Genomic DNA, 7,474 nt, shown 5'->3' with positions numbered 1-7,474 from the left:
TTTTTATTTCGTTACTTAGACTTCGTATCAAATCCACCACATTGTAACTTTCTGGTCTCATAGGTCACTTTGGCCTTTTGAAGACATTAATATAACATTTCATTTCATCTCTCTCTCTCTCTCTCTCTCTCTCTCTCTCTCTCTCTCTCTATAGTTCAAGAGATTATGAGTTGTGCAATATTCGATCTTATTACATTGACCATCTGTTGTGCATTTCATTCTGTCCTGATATGTTGCCAAATAATATCGCGACATTCTTAGGAAAAATCTTCATTTGGCCTTTTTTTTTTTTGAGAAAAAGATCCTTCTTAGTTAATGAAACTGCCCATAGGGCTACAACCACCTCTACTAGAGAGGGTTACAACACTCATAAGGGGAGACTCTTCCAATGAAAAAACAACATATGTACAATGATGCTAAATTAGGAGATGGGAGGGGGAAAAAAACCACACAGGTGGACGGTAGTGCCAGTTGAGCTCACCCCGGACCACGGTGAAGAAAGGCCCAGGGCGCCAGAGTCGAAGGAACTTCTCTCTGCGCTCTCGCATGCGGTTGGAGCTGCCGTTAAGTCTCTCGAACTGTCCCCTGAGAGTATGGATGAGCTCCAGCCAAAAATCTCGAAGAGTCTCCGTTGGTGGCACAAGGTGAGCCTCGAAGATGCGGAAGCAGTGGGCTGGCCAAATGAACCAGAGTGTCAAGCCACAGACGAGCTCCCAACACACCTCTCTCTCACTGCAACACTCCCGTGGGGTAAGCTTTGTAGCAAGCTGGAGTGTAGGTCAACCCCCTTGTATCACTATCATCCTGCTAGTGGAGGATAGCTCAAACTGTAATGCAAGGCCCGCGAGAGTGGACCAAGCAGCTGCCCCCCAAGTGTACTGTCGTGCAGTGGAAAGAGCTGGCATCGGTTGAAGCCAAACCTGCTGTGCCATAGGGCAGTCCCAAAGACAGTGACACTGATTCTCCAAAGGATGGTCACAAGCTGCACATGGTGCCGAGAGACTATTGTGTACAAGGAAACTCCCCACTGCTGTAGCTCTATGTGCAACTAGCCACCACTGGAACAACGTGACTCACCGCGGCTGTCTGGTGTCCCACAACCTCGCCCAAAAAGCTGACAAGAACTCAATTATGAGACCCTCCTCCTGCCAATGAGGTCTTGCAGCAGGACGGCAAAGAAGGCTACATCTCGCCCAGAGACTGACAGTTCTACTGAGGACTCGTCTACAGACAACTCAGATTCCGATGACGGAAAGTTTTATGCGAACAAAAAGAATTTTTACAAAGCCAACCAGTATGACTTTCTCGAAGATAAAAGCAAGAAAGTCCGAGAGTTTAAGGAAGGTGGCCACTCGATCAAGTTTGATACTTTTCAGGATACTCAGATGCTTCGAAGGCTTTGTCTTTTATACAACAGTTTGACATCGCTTTCGCGGGAGGACGCTATTCAGAGCACTCCAAGATTCGGAGAGCTACCTCTTACCTTAAGGGGAATGCTCGTACTTGGTGGTCCACGCTTCTTTTAACAAGAGTGCGCCAGTTAAATGGCTGAAATTTAAGAAGCTTTTTATTTCTTCTTGGTTGACACAAGAATATGAACGAGATATACGAGCTGCTTGGAACCATCTTCGGATGACCAAGAAAGATACAATCAATGCTTATTGTGAAAGATTCTGGAGCTCTTTTCTACCCGCCTCTTCATTCAAGAAGATCTCGTTCAGAGAACAGATTGAGCGGTTTACCTTGGGTCTACCTACAGAGATCCGAGATCACTGCTTGGAACAGAAGTCAGCTTCTATTCAAGAGTTGATGAGTCATGCGAAGCGGGGTTTTGCCATTCACTCTGGCAGTCTGGCCTACCCCACAGATGAGGCCATGACACAACGAGCCGAACAGACTTCTGGGAATGAAAGTAGAAAGAAAAAGAGCAACCCAGAGGAAAAAAGGATGCACGACCGAAGCTTACTCATGAGGAGAGAGCTAGCTTCATTAGAGAGGGGAAGTGCTTTGGATGCGGGGAACAGGGACATATCTCCGCGAAGTGCCCTAATAAGGCACAGAAAGAACAAAATGATAAAGATGACAACATGCCTGAGAGTTTGAGAGCAGCTGAGGAATGTGGCAGAAAAGGCAGATAGAAAAGCAGAACTGGTACCACATGGCGTGGGACCTGCACCGAATCTAATGAATGAAAGTACAAACTTTGCCGCTTTTCGGGCAAAGTGAAGAATCAGGAAGCTCTTTTGAAGGAGCCAAGGCCAACTTCTTTTCAATTGGAATTGGTGGCTCGATTTGGAATTACGCCCGATAGACTGACGTCACAGGCAGAGGTAGTTCGAGTGGCACCCGGATGGGATGTTGCCATTACACCGAGCATTGACAAACTTTGTTTGCAATGACAGGGGTGTTCAAGACACGCGAGTGACGTTCTACTCAGGATCCCTTGGTACCACAAGAACTACGCCGTGGTTGACTACCGGGCCGAGAAAGCGACTTTGATAAATGAAGGGCTTAGAGATTGTACTTGATGAACTTCAGTTTCTTACTCATTCTTTTGGGAGAGAACTGAACGCTGGATAGAGGTTGAATATGTTTTGACCTGATCAAAAGAACGCCAAGATTTTTCTCCACACTCATGCCGATTTCTTTTCAGGGGGCCTGAAGATCAAACCATTGATCTGATACTTGGAAGCACGCCACCGAATCGGCCACCTTATCGTGTGAGCCGAGTACAGAATGAAAACATTATGAACCCAATGAAAGACCACTTGGAAAAGGGCCTTGTCCAGCCTAGTACTTCACCGTATTGCTCTCCAGTGTTGTTGGTTTTGAAGAAAGACGGATCTTGGAGAATGTGCATCAATTATAGAGCTCTCAACAAATCACCATCAAGAACAGATTTCCGATTCCTAGGATCGATGATATACTCGACAGGTTACAGGGATCCTCGTGCTTTAGCAGGATTGACTTGAAGAGTGGATATCATCAGATCAGGATAGCGCCAGGAGATGTCTACAAGACAGCTTTTTGGACGACTTTTGGGTTATTTGAGTTTTTGGTGATGCCTTTTGGCTTAACCAATGCTCCTGCGACATTTAACAGGATGATGGGGACAGGATTTTTCGAGAGTACAGGCTATTTGTTGGCACTTTCTTTGACGACATCATTGTTTTCTCCAAGAATGAGGCAGAACACAGAGATCATTTGCTTCAAGTCTTTTAGGCATTACGAGATCACACGTTAGTGATTAATGCAAAGAAAAGTGAATTTTTCCTACCAGAGATACACGTTTTGGGACACATTGTGTCAGCGCAGCAGGAGTGCAAATGGACCTGGCCAAGATAGAGACTATCTGTGATTGACCCGATTTGAGGAATGTCCATGAAGTTAGAAGCTTCTTGGGACTGTGTTCGTACTACAGGCGGTTCATACGAAAGTTTGCAAAGGTTGCTTCCCCTTTGCATACCTTGACACAGAAAGGAGTACCTTTTTCGTGGGGACCCACAAAGGTGACTGCCTTTCGGACATTGAAAGAGAAATTGACTACGGGACCTATTTTGACTTTGCCGGACTTGCAGAAGTCATTTGAAGTATATTGTGATGCTTGTGGTCGTAGTCTGGGTGCGGTCTTGATGCAAGAAGGCCATGTCATAGCTTACGAGAGCTGTTTGTTCTCTAGGCCGGAGATGACAGCAGAGATCTATGAGAAAGAGCTTTTGGCGGTTATCCATGCTCTTACTCAGTGGCGGCATTACCCACTCGGAGCGGATTTTACTGTCTTTACAGACCATTAGAGTTTGCGCTACTTCTTGTCACAGAAGCAGCTTTCGGAAAAGCAGATGCGGTGGGCGAACATCTTGTCATAGTTCCACTTCCAGATTGTCCATGTGCAGGGATAGAAGAATGTGGTGGCAGATGCTTTGTCTCGGAAACCGTTGGTTCTGGCTATTTCCGCGATACATCATAGGAGCTTCGAGGATATGGTCGATCGGTATGTCACAGATACAGATTTTGCAGATATTTTTCACACGGATACGGGATGGGGAGACAATAGCTGGATACTCCCTTCGGGAAGGCTACTTGATGAAAAAGACTATGTTGTGCGTTACACAGCTGTTGAGGGAAAAGGTTATGACTGAATGCCATTGTCCACCTTTTACGGGTCACCGCGGCATTGCTACCACCATGAAAGGGGTAGAGAGATACTTCTTTTGGACGCGACTCAAAAAGGACGTGGAAGAGTTGTGCGCAGTATGCCAGAAGGTCAATTTTGACAGGCATAAGGCACAGGGATTGTTAAAGCCTTTACCCATACCACCCGCCCCTGGAAAAGTATTGAAATGGATTTCATTTTTGATCTCCCGAGAACACAGAATGATCACGATGATTTTCCGATACATGGCACGTCTGAGATGATTGTCTCCGACAGAGACCCCAGATTTATGAGTTTGTTTTGGAAGGTAATTTGGGAGAACATTGGCACGCAGTTGCAGTTCTGGTCATCGTTCCACTTGCAGACTGACGGGAAATTTGAGATTGCCAATTCAATGATTTTAGATTTATTGAAGTCTTGTATCTCGGATCAGAAGACTCAATGGGAAAAGAACTTACCTTTGGTGGAATTTGCCTACAATAACACGATACACTCTTCGACAGGGAAGACGCCATGTGAGATTGTTGAAAGTGCTGCGAAGGTTCTATCCTTCCTGAGAACGAAAGATTAGATATTGGAAGCGGATGAATATTCGCGAGATTTGGATACGGCTTTTGCCAAGGTTCGCGAGACTTTGCAGAAGTCTCAAAAATGACAGAAAAAGGCAGGGGATCGCCATCGTCGCGACTTGAAACTGAAGGAGGATGATTGGGTGCTCTTACTTTTGAGAAGGCACGCCTATGAAAGAAAAAGGGAAAGGAGAGGCTTTTTCCAAAGATTAGTATGCGATACTACGGACCTTTCCAGATCACTGACAAGATAAATGATGTCTCCTTCCGATTGAAACTGCTAGATACTTGGAGGATTCATAATGCATTGCATGTGAGTCTCTTGAACCCTGTTCAGGGTGATGTGCCTGATGATGGGGAGCCTGATGAGCAACCCGAGTGGAAGAAAACGAGGAGATCCTTGTTCCTGAACAGATTTTGGCACATAACGATACGAAGAAAGGTAAAGTCCGAAGGCGGTTCTTGGTTTAGTTCAAGAACTTTCCTGCATTTGATGCGAAGTGGATGGAGGAGGAGGACCTAGTAGATACTTCTCGGATTGTGAAACTTTACCTCGATGTTTTGGTTTAACATAGTCTACTCCAAACGGAACCCAAAAACTCAGCTTGGCCGAAGATCTGGTGCAGTGGGATGCACAAGAGGGGAGTTACTCCGCTCCTTTGTCAACAGATGCCTCGATTTTGATACTAAACTCACTGATGTCTCTTTGAGCTTCAGGGATACTGAGAGCTGACAGTATTTTGCAGGATGACTTTATGAAATGGAATTCCTGATTATGATACTGATTTGTTCTTGACTTCTTGTGAGTGCAGGAACTGATAGACGAAATGACTGCAGCATTTTGGTCTGATTGATCTCGAATAGACATGTTTGCAATAGGGGTTAGTCAATCGGACATCGATGAGGTCCCGATTGGACCTAGATGTGATTGCTAGCTACATTGCCGATAAATCATGGTCTAAGATCCGAATGAATGTTGAATGTCATGTGATGTCCTGTGATGTCTGGTGATGTCCTGTGATGTCGTGTGATGTGACTGTCGATTTTGTACATGTGCTAGATGTGTGTTCCTAGTACGTAGGTACTAACAGTCAGTGTCTGCTAAGACGGTTTATGGCTTTTGTCGGTTTTGCAGGTGTAATCGCGGTCGATTACAATGCTTTCAAGAGGGGGGTATGTCACAAAGTGATGATGTGGCGGACAACAGAAACCCTAATTTCCAGAAATCGCAGAGGCTTTTTTTTTTTTGGTTGGCAAAAATGATGAGCGACGCGAATTTTGCTATTTTTTTTAAAAAAAAAGGAGAAAAGACTCTAAGAGAGAGAGAACTGATGCTTTTTATTTTAAAAGCTTATGGGGCTCTGCTTTTGGGCATCTCTTGTATCTTTAAATTAGTGGTGAGGGCCTCACTTCTCAGAGCATCTGGACGCAGAGTCTGAGAGTGAAACCCTAGCCACTCTATTGTACTTTGATTTGATTAATATAAAAAGAAATATCGAAAGGGGCGCCAGTCTTTGGGGCCAATATCTCTAGGCACGGAACTCCGCCGGGCCAGTGTACATCTATTGTGATCCATGACTTGTTTTGAAGTGGTTATTTGGTGCTGTCGCCGTTGATTCTTGACTTGGAGTGTCCAAGTCTGTCACATCCAGCCTGAGGCACTCTAGATCTAAGCCGTTGAAGTAAAAACTCCTTCCAAGGCTCCTCCCCTGGAAGCAGTCCTCTGAAAACAAACTTCCCAAGAAGGGCTCTGCTCTGCGTGCTGGGTCTATGATCCCCAACCCCCCCTGAGAACAAGGTAGAGTGATGGACTTGCGAGGCCACTTTGGCCCGGGCTATCTAAGTGTCGCGCCCTGACCAAAGGAAATTCGTGATCAGCCTCTCTACCTGCCTGATGTAGGAACTCGAAAAGATCCAACAAGATGTAATGTACCACATAGTAGCCAACGACATCTGGTTGGCCACTACAACTCTGCCTGCCAAAGAAAGTCGTGTCGAGCTCCAATGTAACAGCTTCCTCCCGATGGACAGGAGGAGGGGAGTGAAGTCGCGGAGCGGAGCGTGGGTCGACTCTCTCACACACACACACAGTGAGCTTACACAGTACAGTAGTACGCAGAGAACTGTTAGAAGGGTTATCTCCCAATTCCTTAGTATTCACAAAGTATATGTGAGTATATATAAAGAGTTAGAGGTAAGTGAGTTGGCGGGCGGCCAGCCATATTCGCATAAGAGGCCACTTGGGCTTTAATCCCAACAACCTCCCACTTAAAGTCCAATGTGGCACTTTAAGTAACCGTAAATCTATGAACATAAATGTACAAAGATTTACATGGCTGCCATCTATCCAATGCCCAATAACTCACGACAATGCACAAAGCCCTCTCCTAGAAGTCCCTTTGTGAGTAGATCAGCAGGATTGTCCTTAGTGTGGATCTTCAGCAGTTGTATCTGCTTGTCTTCAAGTACTTCCCTAATGAAGTGATATTTGACATCAATATGCTTAGTCTTCGAATGGAACACTGGATTCTTTGCCAATTGTATAGCACTTTGACTATCACAATATAACTCTGGCATATCTACTTTGATTCCCAAGTCTGCAACCAATCTACCAAGCCAAATAGCTTCTTTGCATGCCTCATTTGCTGCAACATACTCAACTTCTGTAGTAGACTGCGTAACACAATCTTGTAATCGAGATCGCCATGATATGGCACCTCCAGCCAATGTAAAGACATAGCCTGATGTAGAT

This window comes from Adiantum capillus-veneris, chromosome 11 (assembly GCF_014529385.1).
Source record: "Adiantum capillus-veneris isolate H3 chromosome 11, ASM1452938v2, whole genome shotgun sequence".
Lineage (NCBI taxonomy): Eukaryota > Viridiplantae > Streptophyta > Polypodiopsida > Polypodiales > Pteridaceae > Adiantum > Adiantum capillus-veneris.
This window is presented reverse-complemented; position numbering follows the sequence as displayed.